Here is a 22709-nt window from a genome sequence, read left to right on the forward strand (position 1 = left end):
GTCAACTTATATCCACACCCTCTGTCTAAATAAACTCCTAACTGCTCTAATCAAGATGAGGTTCTTATGAGTTAGAAATATCTTCTTTCCATATAGGGATGTAAACAGCTTAACCTTATTGAATGTCTTGTTTTTTTCTTTCCTGTTTATCTTTTTATGCTTCTCTTGAGTCTTGTATTTGAAGATCAAATTTTCCACCAGCTTACTTCTTAAGCCATGATGGATGTCCTGGCTTCCAACCTAAGACCTTGACTGACTGGACTTTCTCTCAGAAAAAAAAATGCAAAAGTCTTATTCTCCTTCTTTTTCCTCCTCCTTTAATTGTAGCTCTGCTAAGTGCAGGTAGCTTTGGTCCATCAGTCTAATTCCCAATACAGAACTTTCCTTCCCCTCCACCCCCCTCCCACTTATTCTAAGCTTCAAACACATTCTTTATGGTCCCAGAGAAAGGGGAATCGCAGTAGTCACAGATGTGGAGTGGGGCAGAATAATCCTGCACAAAGGGAGGAGACCCTGGAGTGCATATTTCAGAATGTGAAAATCATTTCAGTCTCTACAGCATCCCACTGAAAGCTTAGACTGGAGCGCTGTTGTGAAATTTTAGCTGGCAGCCTGATATTTCATTCTCTTTTGATACAAGCATTTACATAAGAAATATTTTCTGCCAGCTTTCCCCAAGGAGGTAGCCATCATTTGCATGTTGATGACATCCAAAGGTATCAGGGCATTTTATTTTGAAGATTTCCTGACATAAGGAAATGCCTATACTAGTCAGAGAGGGTTCCATGGGGCTAGTTATTCCATCTGTGTGGAGGTTGGAACCTACTCAACAATTTATTAACCAATATTCAATAAGTAGCATAATGGTATAGAGGACCAAGTTCTAGGTTTGGAATCAGAAAGACATGAATTCAGATTCTGCCCCACACACTTACTAATTACCACCTTGGACAAATCACTTAACCTCCCTGGGTCTTAGTTTATCGATCTGTAAACTGAGAGAGTTTCACTCAATTATTTTTAAAGTCCTTCCAATTTTTTGGTCCTTTGATAAGTTCCTGCTATATGCCAGGGACTGTGTTAGGTTTTGGTGATATAAAAACAAAATAAAATGTTTTTAAGGAGCTAATGTTCTTTCTTCCAGGCTATGCACACACACATGTGTGTGTATGTATATGTATATATGTATATATAAGTATATGCATATAATATTTTTGTAAATGGGTCCCCTTGGGCTTCTGACTGGCCATTTATTTCTGGGGTAGAAGAATTTTCTTACTGTTGTTTCTTACTGTAAATTTTTGTCATTATTCAGACTGGTGAGAACTCCAGGTGTTTTGTTGGACTAAGCGTGAGAGAGCTTGGTGGTCTGCCTGCCATTCAAGCAACCATCTTGGTAAGACATTCTATTTGAGCATGGTGGTACATAGAGAGAAAGGAGATTTAGGAAAATTAGTTGAAGTTTGTCTTTGATGATTCCAATCCGCTCTTTTCATCACTCCCCAAGCTCCATCAGTACCCAAGGCAACTTTCTTTTATTCTATATTGCAGAGAGGTACCAATCTAAACTAATAGGAATTTCCTCATCTGAGTCCCCTCTACCATGGAAATCACAAGTTGAATCCCACACCATATTTTGTTACAAATACACATGCATTCATACTTATATAGACATTTGAATTTTAAAGTTCTAAATATATGTGTATATATGTGTGTGTATGTGTATGTATGTGTGTGTATGTTCCCTGGGAGAAAGAACATTAGCTCCTTAAGAACAAGGACTATTTCATTTTCTCTCTCTCTGTACTATCATATATCAGCACAAAGTAATTTCCTATCAAGACTAGAGATAGTTCATGCACTGGTTTACCCTCCAAGGCTCTATATCCAAAGGAAGCATGATTGGATAGCTCCCATAAGAAAGCTCCAGGGTGGTCAGAAACCAATAGGGTGGAGACCTTAGACACTTCTGGGAGCAGCAGTTAAGAAGTGCCACATCATTCAGATGGGGACAGTTTAAGCCCAAGAGCTCTGAAATCCTTAACATTCTATACCCAGATATCAGAGAGGACCCTGAAGATCTAATGTTTAAATTTCAAAAATCCAGGGCAGAGGGGTTTAACCTGGGAGGTGGAGGCTCGCAAAGTAACTCAGGAGACATAGAGCAAGAGCAAGTAGTGTGGATCACCCCATCCAAGAGTGTAGCCAGAGGAATTACATGACCTTGAACACAAAGCCTTAGTTTAGGAACTATAGATGGAAAGATGAGTGAATTAAAGGAAACACCAACCAGTAAAAAATTATTGTATATTCAGAAATACCCCAAAAGGAGAAGATAGTAATTTCATCACAATCACAGAGACAGAAAAAAAGAGTTGGTATAAGACTATTTTCCATAAGAATACCCAAAAGAAATGAAGAGATAAGAAACAAACGTTCCTGAGGAAAGAATTGAAGAAGATCATTAACAACTACGAAAACAACTTCAACAATAACAACACAATGACAGCAACAAGAAATAGCATACAAGAGAAACTAGAAAACCATGACCAAGAAATAGAATACTTGAAAATTAAAACAGATCAAATAGAAATCAACGACTCTGTGCTGCTGGTATTGCTCAGTTCTTTCAGTGATGTCCAAAGATTCCTGACCCTGTTTGGGATTGTCTGGGAAAAATGCTGGAATGGTCTGCCTTTCCTTGTCCAGTTCATTTTACTGGGAAGGCTTGCCCAGGGCCACACAGGAAGTGATTGAGTCACATTTGAATTCAGGACGATGTCTTCTTGACTCCAGATCTAGCACTCTATCCACTGTGCCACCTACCTGTTTGCAGTATCTCCAAGAGACAAAAAGACATATTTGATCAAAATAAAGATAGAATATGTCGCCTCCTGTAAGTTACCCCTAAGGAAAAGTCCCAATAATGTCATAGCTAAAATCCAGATTTCCTGCATCAAAGAAAGGTTACTGCTAGCATGCAGGAAAAAAAAGAAATTCAAATACCAAGGAATTAAAGTCATAATTATACAAGAAATTACATCTTTTACTACAAAAAGTTTGGGATGGGGAGAGCTATGACAGTCCTGGGATTTTCAAAAAGCAAATGGTATAAAAAGGAGATTCATGGTTTCATATAAAATACCCTTTTTCTCTTTTACAGTGTATATAGAAATGGTCCTTGGGGGTGTTTAAGTTTAGAATTAAAAAAAGAGTCCAGGTATTTTTTACCTTGGCTAAGTCACTTAGTCTTTCACAGCTTCAGTTTCTTCATTTACAAAATAAGGGTTTGGATTAGATTGTCATTAAAGTTCTATCAAATTCTAAATTCTTTATATGAGGCAGTGAGGTGGTATAGTAGATAGTGCCTAGGGCTGGGAGTCAGGAAGGTTTGAATTCAAATCTAGCCTCAGACACTCACTACGTGATGCTGGACAGGTCATTTAACTTCTATTTGCCTCAGTTTCCTTACTTGTATGATTAGCATTAATAATAGCACCTACCTCCTAGGGTTGTTGTGAGGACAAAATGAATTAATAATTATAAAATGCTTACTTAGCACAGTGCCTAGAACCATAGTAAGCACAGTAATAATATCAGCTCTAGTTATTTTTATTCTATGATCTCAAAAAATCAAAACACCAAAACCTTTTTTTTTTTGACACTATTGTATACTCTTATGGTTGTCTTTGCATTTTACCCTTCCCTGACAAATTTACTGAGAGTGAGCTCTTTTTTTTCCCACTATTCATGCATGTTTCTTAATCCCATATAAACGAAAAAATGAATAAATGAATGAATGAGTGAAAAAGTATTTATTAAATTCCTATTGCCTGCAAGGCAATGTGCTAAATTCTAGGGATACAAATGCAAAAATGAGGTGCTTCTTGTCTTCAAGGAGCTTACAGTCTAATGAGGGGGGAGACAATACATATAAGGAAGTAGTGAGCAGGGGATGACATATAGACCTACAGAGTCATAGAAATGGTGAGTGAAACCATATGGTAATCTTTTGTTACTGTTCCCAAAGCAAGAGGTTAATGCTATTGACCATCCCTTACCTATTGAAACTTCTTATTTCCTGGTTTCAACGATGCTAAAGTATATTGATTGTCCTCTTATTTATATAACCGTTATTCTGTTTTTTTTGATGGGCCATTTTTTACCTCCTGCCCTTAAATGTAGGTACATCCCAAGGCTGAATCTTTAAGTATCTTTACCTCATTTCCTTTAATGATTTTAAGACTTCCCATACACTTTTACAACTTAAGAAAACACTTTGTAAAGTATATAGCAAAAGCAAGACCAGTTGTTATTTTTATCCTCCTCCAAAAGACTCCCAAATCCATATCTGCAGGCTTGACCTTGTTTCAAAGCTCTAGCCCTGAATTTCCACCTGCATAAAGGACATCCTTCATTTGGATGGTTCAACTTCACCACAGATTTAGGATGTCCAAAATGGAAATCACTAACTTTTTTCCAAAATCAGTTTTCATCCTGCTTTATATCTTTTCCATTTTTACTTCTATGCCTCTATTCATGGCTAACTCCTCAAATATTCTCATCTATCTGAATCTGATCATCCCACCAAAATCCAGCTCAGAGTCTCTACTCCATGGAATCATCCCTGAGAACTCTGTGCCACACTCAATTTCGTATGAATGCTCATGCCATTTTTGCCCCAGTCACTTGTATGGTTCTTAGCATCTTTGTAAATTATCCTGATAGTCATGCATAAAGATAAATAAAAAATATGTACGTATGTGTATATATATACTTGCCATGTATAAATGTGTCTTGAAACCTCTAATAAATGATAAACTCCTTGGAGACTAGTTCAAAACATGGTTTATCACAGAATCTCAGAGTTAGAAGTTATCTGGCAAATGTATACATGAAGAAGAATTTCCCAACAAGGCTGAGGTCTAGTGGTATTCCTGTCTCTGCTTAAAGATTGGCAGTAACAGTAGAAGAAAGAAGCAGGAGAGACTGATTACCTCCTATGGAAGTTTGCTTTACTTGTGAACATTTCTAATTATTGGGAAGTTCTTCCTTTTTTCAAGCTCTACCCATTGCTCCTAGTGCTTTCTCCTGAGATCAAGTAGAATCACTTTAATCTCACTCCCCAGAATATCCCTTTACATGCTTCTTATGTCCCATCACCTTTTTCCTTCTCCACTACGTCTTTTCAAATTAAACACCTTCAGTTTAAATTATATATGGTATGATCTCAATGCTATTTCCCATTCTGATTGTTTTCCTTTGGTCTTTCTCCAACATGTCAATACCCTTTCTATAATGTGAGACCCTGAGCTAAATAAAGACAGTATTCCAGAAAAGACTCAACCAGTACATAGGACTATGATCCTAGACACTATGCTTCTCTTATCTGAGATTGCATTGGATTTCTTGATTATTATAAAAAATATTTATTTTATAACCCTCAGATCTTTTCAGACAAACTTCTATCTAACCATGCCTCCCCCAGTCTTATATTTGGATATTTCATTTTATCTTAAATCTGGATGAAACTTTGCATTTATCCCTATTAAGTTTCATCTTAGTACATTTGACTCATCATTCAAGAATTTTGAGATCGTTAGCTATTCTATGATCCAGTGTGTTGGCTGTCCCTTTCCTATTCCTGTTATCTGAAAATTTGGCAGCCTTACCTCCAATACTTTCCTGCAATTCAATGATAAGATAAAAAATGTTGAATAGCACAAGACCAGAACCTATTTTCTGAGTGACTCCACCAGAATGCTTCCTCCAAGTTGACAGTGATCAATCAATGACTACTTTTGAGGGACCAACATTTTTCCTTCTTGTCCCAATGATAGTATAATCTACTTTATTGAAATCTAATTGTACAAGTTCTATAGCACTCATTGCATCTACGTACCCTGTCAAAAAAAGAAAGGAAACTTAGTCTTACATAATCTGCTTTTGATAAAATCATACTGGCTTTTAGTGACCACCCACACCACTTTTTAAATGCTCACAAATCATTCCTTCTATAATGTGCTCTAAAATTTTCTAGGCAGAGAATTCAAGCTGCTGAACAAAACTATTTCCTCATATTGTCTTCATTCTACTTCCTCTCCTTTCACTCTCAACCCCTTGAAATCTTGCTTCCAACTTCGTCATTCAATTGAAATTGTTCTCTCCAGGTACCATTGATCTCTTAATTGTCAAATCTGAGGGGTGTTCTTTAGTCTTCGTATTTTTGATGTTTTTGTAGAATTTGATGACTGTTAACTATCTCTTAAACATTCTCTTTTCTCTGAGTCTTTGTGAGACTCTTGATTCTCTTTCAACAGGACTGATTGATCTTTCTGAGTCTCTTTCTCTTCCAAGTCCTATCCTGTAACTCTAAGGTCACTGTTAGGCTTTGTCCTGAACTCTCTTCTCTATATTACATCCATTAGGATATCTATCCTAAGCATGTGAAGATTTTCCCTAGCAGAATGAACAGATGAGAACAATTTGTTCAAAAGGCATGAAAGTAGATGAAGCAGGAGTTATGGAGTGGTGAAAGCTTGGTCAGGCATTGAAGATGCTAAAGTCATCCACTGCATCCTGGGCCATCTCCAGTCATCTTGACTTTTTTCTGCCACTGGACTTTGATGACTCTGGAAGAACAAAGCTATGAACTTTGCATAACTCTGCCTCACAAATCCAGTTCACAGGCAAGTCAAGTCATAACCCATAATGTCATTGGTCTTCTTTGAAAATGAAAGACAAACCACAATTATTTCCTTTAGTGATCTCTTCTAATCTTCTGAGTTCAAACACACATATTCACTGTCCATCATATATAACATTTCATCTCCTGTTTCCATGCTCTTATATAGCCTGAAGAACATGCCTGGAATGAATTCCTTCCCCATCTCAGCTTCTTAAAGTCCCTAGCTCAGCTCAAGCACTACCTTTTACATGAGAATCTTCCTGATGCCTTCAGCAGTGACTGCCTTCCTCTGCCCCAAAATCACATATTTTGTACCATAGTACCAGCTATTTTCCTCAATAGACTGTAAGATGCTTGAGGGCAGCAACTGTTTAATTTTTCTTTCTATCTTTGTAATACTAGTGATTTACTTTCATTGAGAATATTTTAAAAATACACAAAGGAAATACAAAGTAATCTGATTGGGGATGGAGCAGAGGTGAAGGGAAAAACCAATAATTAGGGAGGGTCAAGAAAATTGTCATATAGGAGGAGGTGGTATTTAAAGTGAATTTTGAAGGAAATTAGAGATTGAAGAGGCAAAGGTGGTGAGAGAATGAAAATTGTGTCAGTCGTGGAGGATAGGCTGGGCAAAGGCATGGAGCCAGGAGAGCAACGTCATGTATGTTTCCTTGTTTTTGTATCAGAGTTTAGCAATCTGCTTGTCTACCTGCCTACCTACTTCTTGATCATACTTTCCCCACAGAGTATTAGACCATTGGGTCCCTTCTACCCATCCTCTGAACTATATAGAAAGAAAGTCTATTTGACTGGTCCATAGAATGTAGGAAGGAGAGTGTAAAGTCTAGAAATGTAGACTGGAGTCAGACTGTGAAATGCTGGAAACAACAAATAGAGGAGTTTGCATTTGATATTAATGGGGTAAAAGGAAGCCTACTGGTTGGTTTATTGAGTTGAGATATGGTCTGACCTTTGCTTCAGAAATATTGCATTGGCAGCTGTGTATAGGAGACATTTGAAGCAAAGAAACTACTGAGACAGCTATGGCAATAGTCCACACAAGAGAGGTTGAGGGCTTTATTAGGGTGCTGATCATGTGAGTGGGTAGAAGAAGATGAGTGGGAGACAGGGGTGGTTGTTGAATTGATTAGATTTCGTAACTGATTCCCTGTTGGGGTGATAGAATTAGGAGCTATGATAACTCTAGGGTCTCAAACTTGTATGACTGGAATAATTGTGGTATCCTTGACAGAAATAGGAGAGTTAAGAAGAGGAGGGTGGGGTTACAGGGGACAAAATAATAAATTGCATTTGACTTGTTGAATTTGATATGCATAAAGGAATACAGTTTTCAGAAGCAAAAGATGAGTTGAGTACTTCTACCTTGTCATCCTCATCAGTTATTGTTATCCCATCTATTCAGAACAGTGAATGTCTTAGCCCTTCTTTGATCTTTCTCTTATGCTGGTTATATCAAAAGTGTCACCTCTTGTTTTCCTTGGTATTCATCACTTATTTCAACTCATTTTGGTGTTATCACTCCTGATAATATTCTTATGGGGCCATGTTACTCCATCCTCAATTATCTGCAATAGGCTTCTATCTTCTATTTATTAGTGGCTCTATAATAGAGTAAATACTGTTCTGGTATTAGACTCAGGAATTTCTGAGCTGAGTTAAAATTCTGCCTGTGACACTTACTAGTTGTGTGATTATAGATAAACTGGATAACATCTCTGAGCCTCAATTTACTCATCTGTAAAAGGCGAGGGGGGGCATCATAGTGGTAACATCTATCTCACAGGATATCTACCCATGTACCTATATATGTATACATTATATATGCACATAGACATATAGTGTATATATGTGTATGCATACATACACATGTATACACACACATGCCCACATACACATGCATATACATGCATACACACATATACATGCACACATACATAGACAATATGGTGGTGGAGGTTGTCCTTTGTTCTCAGAAGACCAAAATGACATCATTGTGATAAAGTCAAATTTCAATGTGTGCCACTGTGGCTGATCAGAACAATATGAGCTTGGAATGCTCTACCATGAATTGAGCACAAATAGTCCATGTGAACATTTGGGGTGGATACTCTAAATTTTTGCATCTTTTGATGCAAAGCATCCTTTGAGCTGTTTCCATTCGGCTTTGCTCATAGAGCACAGCATCTTCTCTGATGTGGGCACTCCATGCTGCACGGTCCTGTGCCAGTGTCTCCCATGTCACACAAATAGACACACACACACACAAATAAACACATATGCATTTCTTATGTGTATATATATATATGTATATACACATATATACATAAATAATAGTTGTTGTTGAGGTTGAGTTGTTTCAGTTGTGTCCGACTCTTCATCACTCCATTTGGGGTGTTCTTGGCAATTAAGCTATTTTCTGTTTGTATCATCAGTATTTTAGGAGAGATTTGAACTCAGTAAGATGAGTCTTCCAAACTCCAGGCAGGGTACTCTATCCACAGCACCACCTAGCTCTCCCTATATCACACATACACATTTACACACACAGACACACACACATCTGTATGTATAGATGTTATATTTTTATAATTATGTTATATATCATAATTTATATATCATATAATATGTAAATATATTATATTCCTGTTATATATACATATATGTGTATGTATCTTATAAATTTAAATGCCCATTATTGTGTATCTTTAAAAAATCCGAATTGGTGTATAATTTCCTTGTACAACCACATAGGTCTCTGCAATAATTGACACCTTTTCTTCTACATTAAGCTATCTTCTGTTTGTATCATCAGTATTTTAGCCTTGTGAGTTTCCTATTCCTTGAAGAATTCTTTGGGGAAGACTCCACCCTGAGGCTGACTCACTGATTAGTGTGTCCCTGTCCGCTCCACCTCTACACAAACTACCTACCTAGTTATGTCCCTCTCCCACTTTGAGTGTCCTTTTATTTTCCCCTATTAGAATGCAAGGTCATCAAAAGTAAAAGCAATAGTGCATCCTTGCTTTTATGTCAGAGTTTAGCCAGTCTGCTTACCTACTTGCCTACCTACCTCTTGGTCAAACTTGGTATTAGACCTTTGGGTCCTCTTTATTCAACCTCTGAACTATTTGAAATTTACTCTGGGGTGCATGACAGACTTCTAGTTTTTCTTTTATCATGATGATAATGGCACCTATATCACAGGTTGTTGAGAATATCAAACCATGTATGTAAAGTACACCTTAATGCAATTTGTATTATTTGCATGATTATTGCACTCCAAAGGTCTAGAGTTCTTTCTTCTTCCCTTTTTTTTCCTGTGTTTCACTGTGTGAAACATTCTTTTACTTTCCGATTTCCTCATCGAAGTTTGAATTTCTATGCCTCTTCATATGCTTTTCATTCTTTAATTCAACAATTATTAAGCACCTCCTATATCTGACATTGTGCTACACACTATTCTTCCCTTCAAACATTTTTCCATTTTTTTAAATGAACACACGTCCTTAATAATTTGGAGATTAGAGACCTTTCTTCTCCCCTAGGAAAAGGACTAAATTTTGTCCATTAAGGGATGCTATCTGGCACTTATAGAAACACAAACCCTCACAGTAAGTGTAAAGTTCTCCTTGCCCTCCATATTTGCCTGAAGTGAGGTCCTTCATCTGTCATGTTGTTTTTCGTAGATCTGGTGGCCATTCACTGTACAAACAGCCTTTATTTTTTGTGCCTATTATCTGAATTGGGGGTTGAATTGCTCAAGAATCCCAAGGGAACTTTAATATACATGGGAAGAACTCCTGACTGGATGGCATAATCTGTTCATTTGTCTTTAATTGGCAGTTGACACATTTTTGACAAGTCCTAATGGAATGAGAAGCAAATAGAAGCCCATCCCAAAGCAGAAACCTGGTTGTTTCATTGTACATCCTTACCCCATATCTCCCTGATGCAGATCTCCAGATATATTGTCTTCTATTTCTTTTATTTCCAGAAGAATTTGGATTTCTTAGAGGTTAGATGCCCCATTCCATGTAGGTGCCATTTGTTTCCCCAAGTGAGAACTAGAGTTCCCACTCTAAGGGGGAAAATATTAACAACAACAGTCATTTAGTGAGATCGATTAAACTATTGTCACAAAGTGTAATAAATTGTACTTATTGATAGAGGGATCTAAGTATGGAATTTGTAATTAGCAGTCCTGGATTCTAATACAGAGCTCTGCTAAGTACAACTTTTGTCTGTCTGAGGCATATAATGTTTCTTCTCTGAACCTCAGTTTTTCATCTTTAAAATGAAGGGATCATCCTAAACAATCTCTAACATTCATTTCACTTTTAAAATTCCATGCCATATTTCTTCTTTTCTATTCATAATGACATTCCATTATCTAGAGATGATATAAACCCAAAAGACCTGGACTTGAGACCAGTAGGGACTTGGGTTTCAATGTGAATGTTGACTTTTCTTGACAAGGTGATCATGAGTAAGGAAAAATTCTCCTAAGCCTCTCCATTTCTACCTGGAAAATGGGGATAAGAGCTGATATGGAATAATGGAAATGAATGTCTTTGGAATCAGGAAGACATAGATTCAGGTCCTCTGAGGCAGTGTGGCTGTGTAAATATGGGCATATCATTTTATAATTCTCTCAGGTCCTCTAATACTATAAATTATAGAAAAGTTGTCAGTTTGCATCTGGTAGAGTAAATTTCAGCGTTGGTAATATTCTATATTAATGAAATCATAGGTCCAGACCACCCTTGGGTCAGCTAGCTAGCATAGTGGTTGAGTGTCAGACCTAAAAATCAGAAAGGCTCATCTTCCTGAGTTCAAATCTGGCCTCAGACTCTTAGTAACTGTGTGATCCTGGGTAAAACACTTAACTATGTTTGCCTCAATTCCTCATCTGTAAAACGAGCTGGAGAAGGAAATGGCAAATTACTCCAATAACTGCCAAGAAAACCCCAAATGGAGTCATGAAGAGTCAGACACAACTTAAATGAATGAATGACAGAAGACCGCCATCCCCCCCAAAATGCAGATATTAATACTTAACACTACTTGCCTCATGGGACTTCAGTAAGTAAAGTGCTTTGTAAACCACAAAGCAGAACAGAAATGGAGTTTAGATTTGGTGTAAATTTCTGAGAATAGTAGGTTAAGACATTGGCATGAACTTTCAGACCTAACTTGATTTTCTATGAAGTCAGCTCCTGGAAGCCACCCTCATGATTGATTTTCTATGGATAGAAGTAGTATAGTAGAAAGAATTCTGGATTCAAAGTCAGATTACCTGAGTTTGAATTTTTCCACTTACTATATGCATGACCCTGGACATATTTCTTCCTTTTTCTTGATTTCCTTAACTATAAAAGGAGGGTTACACTATATTAGAGGATCTCTGAGGTTCCTTCCAGCTATACACCTATTCTATTTCTTAACTGACTTCTGTTAAGGAGACCCCTGAACTTGTCCTTTTGAGTCGCCATATTTTCCAGAAACACTGGACCCAGACTATATAAGAGGCCCTGAACATGTCAAAGAAGAAGCCCCACCACTACCCCTGGACCACACTGACATAATTTGATGTTTGCACCCCAAGCTGGACTCCTTGTGTGTGTGTCCTTGGGAGTCAAGACAGATACCAGTCAATCGGTTAAGGCATTCCTATTCTCTTTGAGTTGCCATGCTTCTCTCTCCATGTGATATGGCTGGCAGGGTCCTCAGATGGTCCAGGGGAGCTGCTTCAGAAGAAACAGAGCTGATCTGACATCCTTCCCTTGGGAAGCCTGAGAGATCAAGGCTGAGGCACCTGGGCCTGTTAGACACTGAGCAACAGGCTGGGTGTGTGGTTGGGGGTTGGGGGTGAGAGTGGTGGTGGGTGTCATGTGGGGAGCTGTAAATGCTGTCAGTTGGGTAGTGAAAAGGGACAAGCAGCGATGTCAAAAATGACACTGAGCCTTTTGCTAGTCTCGCAGAAGATGTCTTCAGTGATGTGACTGCCGCTGACATCAAACAGCATAAGTGGCTGGTTTCTGTGCTAGATTGAAATTCATCCAGCACCCTGCGTTCACAGTGATGACTCTCCATGCTAATTCTCAGTGAGTGAGGCATGAAATATATTCACAGGTGATACACAGTTAGGACCCTTTTGAGTTATTGGAGGTACCTGTGATGAAAACATCTGTGCCACTTGCTTTGGTGGAGAATTTTTGTTCCCTCAGTTTCAATTATGCAGTCAAAGAATCACTGGGCAAAAGGCGGAGTGAGTTTGCTGATTTAGCTCTTTTCCTTTGTGATAAGAGTGAGTGCCTTGTCTGTCTGCTGCCTGAGCAGTGGGAAGTATAATAAGGACAGGCTAACTTTCATCTCCTGCAACAAGAAAGGCACTTGCTTAGATGATGTAAATGAGATTTTCTTAAACAGTCCCTAAAGTTTATCAGTCCTACTGAGCTGTTTCAAGGGTCATTTAACTATTCTTTTGGCAATATAAATAGTAGGTCAATTTACTGGAGCTCATATTTATGCAAATACATCATTGGACTTCAAGCCAGAAGATTTGGGTCCAGATCTCACTTCTGCCTCTTACTTGCAGTTTATACATTGGGCAAGTCATTTCAAAGCTTAAGGACTAAATTTTGTCCTCTATGAAATGAAGATGACTGTTGGGTCCCTAAACTTTTTCCAGGTCTAATTCCCATGTAAATTAAAAGGGCAACTTCGTGAATGAAATTATTATGACACTGGAAAACTCACTGACTGGTAATTTTTTCTCTTACCCAGTCCTTTGTCAGATGTAGACAATTCTCTATGTTGGTAGAGACCATATATGAGTTCCTTGGCTGACGTAGATGTCATGCATATAGTGGAAAGCACTTTAGATTTATAGTCTATATATATAGATTTATAGACTTGGGTTTGAATTGTAGTCCTGACACACACACCCATGGGGATCTTTGTAATTCACTCCTACTATCTGGGCCTAGGTTCCTTACCCAGTGCAACACTCTCATGCCTTTAAAACCAGATTAAAATGTAAGTGGGAATAGTTTTTAAAAATAACTAAAAGTAAAATAGAACATAGATAATGTTAATATACGATTTTCAATGTACTACCTTCAGGGATTCTTATGTATGATTTAACAGCCCTATTTCCATTTGCATTTGATGCCACTGGACTAGATGATCTCTAAGATTCCTTTTATCTCTGAAACTCTAAGGTCCTACTAATGTTCTGATGGTTGGCACTTTGATCTGGTTTATTTATCTTTCTAGGTTTCATAATTTTTGCTTCTTTGAACTCGGATGTCTGCCTGCTCTCCAGTCTGCATCTTTGCCTACTTGAATTTTTACACTGCTGCCTTACTACTGACTTCTAGTAACTGTGTGCCCCTTAATCCTCCTTTTGCTTGCCTGTATACCAACATGACCCTCTGCCTGTTTTGGCATCTGATAATAGCAATTCATACTTGTGCCAGGCTCTCTCAGACTTAGGAGCTCCTCTGCTGCCCACAGGTCTGGCATGACAGTATGTATCCATTGCCTGGACTACTGCAATACCCTCCTAATTAGGAGTATTCAGTCTTGGTGGGAAATCCTTCATGCCATGCACATGGATGACATTGTATTTTTTCTCAGGTTAATTCTATCTCCTGATTTGAAAGAGACCAAAGATGTTCATACTGAACTTTGGTTTTGGAATCAAAGAATTTCAGAACTGGAAGTTATAATTCCATTGATGGAGAACCAAAATTTCCTCATCTTTATTAATAAAATTCTGGCAAAATGTTTATTTCTTTAAATAAGAGTGAAGTAAAAAATTAAAGTTTGCATTAACTACTTAATCATAGAACAAAAAAAAATTTAGTACTAGAAGTAGATTTTCAGATCATTTAGTCCAAAACTCTGTTTTTATGACTTGGGAAACTGAGATCCAGAGAAAGAAAGGAACATGCTCAAGATCACACAGCAACTTAATGGTTAGTCCTGGGCTAGAACCCATATCTCCTGATCCAGTGACCCAGTCTTCTAGACATCTTGCTATTAATTCTAAAGCCATAAACCTGAAGGAGGAAGAGTTTAAGAGATCATCCTTTTGCATATAGGCAAGAGTAAAACTAAATGAGGTGAGAGAGAGTTATTTCTCTGTCTTAAAGACCTACCATGGTCAGAGCAGAGGTACTCAGTGAATATATATATTTTTTTGTTCTCCTCATCTCAAAGTCTAGGTCCTGAGGTTTCATGACCAAAATGTTCTAAGAAAAAATTATACATCCTACTCAAATGAGTATTTGACCGAGAAAAATAGCATTAGCATGTTTTTCAGAGTTTTTCCAGGTCATATATCTGCTAACTTGAAGTTTCCTGTATACCCAACCTAAACCTCTTTTGCTCCAATTTAAACTAATTTCTTCTGTTCTTAATTGAAAACATCTGGTTAGTTCATATAATTATTCCATATGCTTGAAGATATCTATTAAGTAGTATCTCTTTCCACCCCCACCTCTCAACACTCCTCTCACTAGACTAAATAAAAGCAAATCCTTCAGTCTTTGCACACAGGCAGTGTTTTACTGATTTTTATCATGACCTCAGCCACCTCCTCTGAAAATAAGGAACTTCAGCTTAGTGATCCCTAAAGTCCTTTTTAGCACCAGTATTCTGAATCTATTTCCCAATACATTAATGAATTTCTGCTCTCCTCCAATTATTCCATGATATTCCCATAAATCAAAACTCTATGTAATACTCACATAAACATTTGATCAATTCCAACATTAATGTTGGGATTATTTCTCAGCTTTTACAAATCATTTTCCTGCCAATCTGAAATTTAATAGATATACTCTCTCCTCTACCCCCCCAACAAAAACCCAAACTCGACAAAAACATTTTTTTTACAGTTATCCTATTCCCCTGGTCCTAGGAGGTGTGAATCCTTTAAAACAGAGAGAAATATGCTTGGTTTGTTCCTGCTCCATTAGAAAGAAGCCCAGGATAGGAAATCTTTGTCTCAGTACCTTCCCCTCCCATTCCCCCATTCCACCTTTGCTTCTTTAGGACCATATTTCATGAATTGATGATAGTGTCTTAGTTTCTTAACTTTGAATTTCTTGTCCCAGTTTTTCCATTGCTACCTGAACTTTATTGTTTCACTCATTTTATTTCAACCTGGCTTGAAAATCAGTTTCTGTTCTTCTGTGCCTTCTTAGCTTGGGTGTCTCACATCCTTCTCAACAAGTTCTTCAGTTGAAGTTTAGGGGGAAAAATGTTTGCTCTTTCTCTTCTGACTAAGACAAATCCACAAGCATACATTAAGCACCTTCTGTGGGAGCTACGCTAAGTGCTGAAACAGCTGTCTATGCCCTAGTTATGTCTCCCACTCGCAATTACTAGCCCTTTCCTACTGGCTGGCCACTTTTCTGTAGCATCCTCCTGCCATATTTGGAAGTATCTATGCCTGGAAACTTACAATCTGGAAACTTTCAGTTTTCTAGTAAATTGGTTCCCCTCCTTTCCTGCTATTGCTTAAGCCATTGGATATGGGAAACTAATAAGATTTGCCTAGTCATGTCCAGCCCTTAAATAGTAGTAGTAGTGGTATTGGTAGTAGTAGTAGTAGTAGTAGTGGTGGTAATAGTGGTGGTGGTAGTAGTAGCAATTAGCATTTACATGTATCTGCTATGTGCCAGACACTGTGCTAAGTACTTCAATAATAAAAATAATAGTTATCATTTATATAATGCTTCTTATGTACCTGGTACTGTGTTAAGCACTTTAAAACATGGAGTTTTTACTTAAAAACTATTATTCTGAAAAAGGGTCCAATGTGGGGCATGGCAGGATTCCTGTTTTGGAGGAATTGACTGGTACTGCAATTGGATGGAGATAGACTCTACCCTGGAACCCTTCCCTTTTTGCTTATTCATCTATCTTTGGCTCCATTAGGTATCTCCAGTAAAACCACATGTCCATTCCTTAAGTCAAGGGTTTGTTTTGTTGTTGTTGTTGTTATATCATGGGCTGTTCTTGGCTGTCTGGTGAGGCATGTGGATGGATCCCTTCTCAGAATAATGATTTTAAAGTAAAATACACAAGATTTTAAGAGAAATTGAATTTTTCTCAGAAAAGTTTACAGACCTCCTGAAATCTCTCCATGGACTCCCAAGCCAATGGTCTCTATGTTAAGAACCCATGCTATAAATACTCCAAATTAAAAGGCGTACTGCTTTCAGCATTGACAGACTCATCTGAATCTTCTATGAATTTCATTCATCTCAGTAATGGACCCCCCCCCAAAAGACCTTAAATAAAAGTACTATCTTGCCATCTCAACAGCTATGACCTTCACATTTTTGTGGACTGGACATTTGCCTCCATTTTCTTATTAGTGTGCAATTGTTTATTGTATTGTCCTTGAGGTGTTACCTTGTCCATGTCCCTACTGAGCCTTGTTCACTTTTATCATGCCTACTCAGGATCTTACCGAAGCCAACTCTAATCAGCTTTTGAGAGCTGTGATTGTGAAATTTTCAGTGTGATCACTGACACCTCAGAAATCAGTAATCATTGTAAATTTTAAATAAATAATAAATTTATATAAATTAAAATAGATTAATAATAAAAATTTAATTAATAATAAATAATTTTTTCTTTATTTCTAGACAACAAAAGAATTAATAATATAAATTAAATTTAAAAGTATGGGTACCTGCTTTCCCTTTTGTCCCTCACAGGCCTGGGTATATACTGCTTGAACTCAGTAGGAGTAAAGTAGAAGGCTCAGAGAATTGAAGTCATCTCAAGGCAAGTCTGGTGACTAGAGGCAAATAATAATAATTGATAATAATATGCATTTATTTCAGCACTTTTAAGGTTTATAAAATGCTTTACATTCATTGTCTCATTTGAACCTCACAGCGTCTACTACCAACTGCCCAAGGTTTACTTTGAATTCTAATCCTGTTTAATGAGACTGCACCCCAGTTAAATTTATGAACCATATTTTCATTCCCATTATCTAAATCATTGAAAATAAATATTAAAAAAACAAATAAGCAATTGAGGCTAGACTGATCCTTTATGAGTATTAATTAGCTTTTTTTAATTTAGGAGTCAATTTTTTGTTTGAGACCCAAATGTAGGGATCATCTTATGACGTGATTTCAATGGCACCTACCAAAGAAAACTCTCACTTTGACAATTTACTACAGTGTGTGAGAACCCACTATTTAGAACTTCATTCCAATTTTTCTTCAAAGGCTTTTGGTCTTCAAAAATGTCCACTTAAACAGCAAAGAGAGAAGGAGGATATATTTCTGCTACTTCCATAATGTACCTAATGTACATAACCACTGAAGAATACACCCTAGTATTACAAACTAAAGTGTAAATTTTCCCCCTGAAAATGACAGAGTAATTGAAGAGATAAGAACATTATGTTCTGGAAAACCAGGACCTTGCCCCTGGGGGCAATTTAAAAGTAAACAAACAAATTTTTAAAAAATCCATAAACCTATTTCCTGTGTCTTGGGACTGTCACATATAGCCAGTGTATGTCAGAAGCAGGGCTGGAACTCAGGTATTTCTTAATCTGAGGATGTTATTCTATCTATTATACCAGCAGGTCTTAAAGTGTGGTCTGTGGACGTCTGGGAGTACTGTATTCAATCCTGTGCACCTGCCAAATTTAATTGACAGTGACAAATTACAGAAATTCTAGGGGAAAGTGATCAGAGTGGTGAGGGGACTGGATCAACTAAAGGACATGGAGATGAGTAGGTCAGAAAAGAAATCTAGGGCAGACTTGATGTCTTCAAGTAAAATGAATGACTTTCATGAGATCCGAAGGTTAGGCTTTTTCTCTTTGTCTTCAAATGGAAGAGCTAGACTTGGTGGAGAGGGATTGTAGAGAGTCAGATTTAGGTTCATTAATGAAGAACAGTTCCCTAATAATTAGGTCCACTTAAAAGTAGAATAGGACACCCCTTTCTCTCCTCCCCCTCACCTCAGGGAGGTGGAAGAAACAAGGTTCTTCCCTGGACGTTTTCAATAAAAGGCTATGTAATTACTGACAGAGAATGTTGTACCATTGATTCTTGGTCCATTATAGCTAACACTGGGTGGTCTCTTAGGTCCATTCCAATTCAGGTACTCTGATTCTGGGAGAGAATAGAAAAAGAGAAAAGAAAAGAATAAAAAAGAAAGCAGAAAAGAAAAAGAATAGAAAAAGGAGAGAACAAAAAGTGTTATTATGAACACAACTACCAGTCTGTCTCATTTCCTTGCAAACTCACTCAACATTTGGACTCTTTTTTTTTTTTTTTTTTTTACCCAATTCCTCAGGCATTTATACTCTGGTTTATGTTCTCAGATTAGGCTCTGCAGCTCCCTCTAGGAGCCAGCAAGAGGAACTTCTCTTCTAGAACTCATTCTCACTAAAACGGAAGAGTTGGGTGCTCAGGTAGAAATGACAGAAACCTTGAAGGGGATGGAGGTGATCACTTCTTTCTTAGAATTTTTTGATAGAGGAGAGTCCAGTCAATAATAGTCTTGCATACATATTAGATTTGGGTAGAGATATGGGTTTTGAGACAGGACAAGTAGGATCCCTTTGACTAAAAATTTATAAGGGAACTCAGTCCCAGGAGGATAGATGATATAAAAATAAAAAATAGAGATGTCTGGGAGGACAAATGTGGAAGCATGGACCAACTTAGACAATGAAAAGGATACATTCCAAAGAAGGAAGTGAAAGTAATTAGTGGAGGACAATAGCATACTATCATCCTGTAAGAATTGTGTAAAGTGCTAAATCGTAGAAGGATCTGCGGCTAGTGAGGAAAATGCAGGAAAAGAATTTAGTTCTGTGATTCATTGATATAGGGAACTTCTGGGTGAGGAAATCTCTCTACAAATACAAATACATACTTATAGTCTTAAAGAGCTACCTAGAGAACTGAAGAATAAGTGATTTGCCCAAGGATACATAGTATACATGAGAGGGTAGACTGGAACCTACTCTGAAGGATAGCTCTGTATGCATCATACCAGTGGTCCTCAAAATGTAATCTAAGGATTCCAAGACACTTTTTGGGAGTCCATGAGGTCAAAACTATTTTAATAATAATAACTGGGTGTTTTAATTTCCAATATAGTAAATATCAATAGATGAAACAAAAGTTCTTTGGGGGGGGGGGAATCTCAATCATTTTTAAGAGTATAAAGTGCTTTCGAGACCCAAAACGTTGAGAACCATTGTACTATACCAAGCTGCCCTTTGAAGAATACTAAAGAAAACAAGAGTTTTAATACTATATTATTAATACTATATTATATTAATACTATATTATATTATAATACTATATTATATTTAATACGATATTATGTAATATATTATAATATTATACTATATTATTAGGAGAACAGAGGGAGTTTAGCTAGATTTTAGCTGAACATTTGACATCATGTAATTCTCACAGAAAAGTAGGGATAGACATGACTATGGTGCTAGTAAAGTTAGTTAGATCTGAACTTCCTGAATGGCAATAAGTAGATATTAATATCTTGGTCTCATATTGGAAGAGGGTGTCCAGTGAAGTACCTCAAGGATCTATGATTAGTTCTTTGCTATTTAAAATTTTAATCAACAACATAAACAAAAGTACAATTGATCTATTTATCAAATTTACAATTAAAACAAATATAGGAGTAATAGCTTGGTTACTAAGTCAGAGAAAAACATAATAAGATGATTCAATTCAGTACGTATAAATACATCCTTTCACTTAAGTTCAAAAGTGATTTTTGCAAGTACAAAAAGGGAAATGTGGTTAGATATCAGTTTGTTTACTTAAAGTTTAATTTAAAATTTAATGACCTAAAATTTATTTATCTCCCACCTACCCTGACCCTCCATTAAAAACAAAGGCAAAAATATTTTAACAAATATATGGAATTATATGAAAAAAGTTTCATATTAGCTATATCCCAAACTATATATTTCTTAGTCTTTTCTCTGAGTCCATCAACTCTCTGACAGGAGACAGAGATGCTTTATCATTTCATGCTTCATCACTAGTCCTCTGGAATTTTGGTTGGCTCTTGACTTGATCAGAATTCTTAAGTCTTTCCATGTACTTTGTCTTTATAACATTGTTAATATATAATTTTTTCTCCTAGTTCTGTTCATTTCACTCTATATCAGTTCACATAAGTCACCCCAGCTTTCTTTTAAACCTTACCCTTCATTAATTTTTATAGAACAACACAATTCCATTACATTCCTATGCCATAACTTATCCAGCCATTCCCCAATTGATGTATATCTCTTAGTGTCCCATACTTTGCCACCACAAAAGAGCTGCTATAAATATTTCTGCATCCATTTTTCTCTTTCTTTGATCTCTTTGCAGTATAGATCTAGAAGCTGTGTAATCATTGGATAAGGGCATGCACAGTTTAACAACTTTTGAGGCATGGTTCCTAAAGGCTTTCCGGAATGGCTATACAAATGAACATTTACACCAATAATTTCCTGAAGTTATTTCAACATTTGTCATTTTTCTTTTGTGTCAAGTTTGCCAATCTGGTAGATATGAAGTAGAATCTCAGAGTTACTTTAATTTGCATTCCTTTAATTGTTAGTGACTTGGGTTATTTTTTTTTACATGATTAATGATAATTCAGATTTCTTCCCCAGAAAACTACTGTTCATATCCTATGACCATTTATCAGTTAGGGAAAGAATGGCTCTTATTTTTATACATATGAATAAATTCCATATATATCTTGAAAATGAGACTTCTAGAAGAAAAAAAGCATCTTTTCCCAATTACTTGCTTGCTTCCTGATTTTAGTTGCATAAATTTTGTTTGTGCAGATATATTTTACAAGTATATCTATCTATTTACAAAAAATCTTAGGGTTTTAGTGAATTTCAAGCTTAATATGAACCAACAGTGTTCATATCAGCCAAAAAGAAAAAAAAAAAAACAATCAGAGAATCGTGGTCTCCAGGAAGAGAAAAATGTGAATGATTCTTCAGTCTACTCTGACCAAACCATATGTCAAGTGTTTTGTTCAATTCTTGGTGCTACATTTTAGAAGAGACACTGATAAGTTGAGAAGGACATAAAAGTCACCAGTTGAGAATGACTCAGGAGATAAAGAGACTTGAGATCATGCTATATGTGGACTGGTTGACAGAACTAGGAAGACTTCTCAGAGACATATCTAACTTCAATAAAGTAATAACCGCTTATAACAGCTTAATATGTTATTGCATAATGTATACTGGTCATAGGTATGTGCATTTTAAAGAAAAGCTTTGAAGATGACAACAGATTAAACCAAATGAATGCCTTTATAATGATGGCATTTCAAATAGTGTGGGCAAGCGAGTTTGTGGGCCAAAGGAGGAGAGGGCCTCTGATACAAGGTAGTGACTGAAAATACTGTCAATGTTCAAGGTCATTCCTGAGTAGTTTCATTAATTAGCTGCAGCCCTCTAAAAGGGTCAGAGGTATTCTCTTCTGCCTGGCCCCCTTTAATAAGGAGGTACTTAATAAGTATGTATTCAATTGATTTGAACTTATTCAGCTTTGTGCCTGCTCCACTGGAAATCTGACATTTACCCCTATCAAATCTACCCCCTCCTGCAGCATAGCCTCTGCTGCCCCAGCCCAGCATAGATCCATTCAGCTAAGCCCCTAAGCTATAGCCCAGTGTTGTTCCTTCTGTCTCCTGTCATATCTTCCATGATGCTGAACTTTTTTTATTAAAAGTCTGCTCTTTTATAGACATTACTCATGAATCAGAGATAAGAACAAAATCCATTTGGTCTCACGGAAAAAAATTTCATCGAAGTACAGATTTAGAGCTATAAAGGACTTAAGAGGTCATCCAGTCCAACTCCTTTCACTTTTTTCCACTCACATGACAATTACCCTAGCCCAAGCTCTTATTGCCTCACCCTTGGACTTTACAATATCTTCCT

The sequence above is a fragment of the Notamacropus eugenii genome, chromosome 1, assembly GCF_028372415.1.
Source record: "Notamacropus eugenii isolate mMacEug1 chromosome 1, mMacEug1.pri_v2, whole genome shotgun sequence".
Taxonomy (NCBI): Eukaryota; Metazoa; Chordata; class Mammalia; order Diprotodontia; family Macropodidae; genus Notamacropus; species Notamacropus eugenii.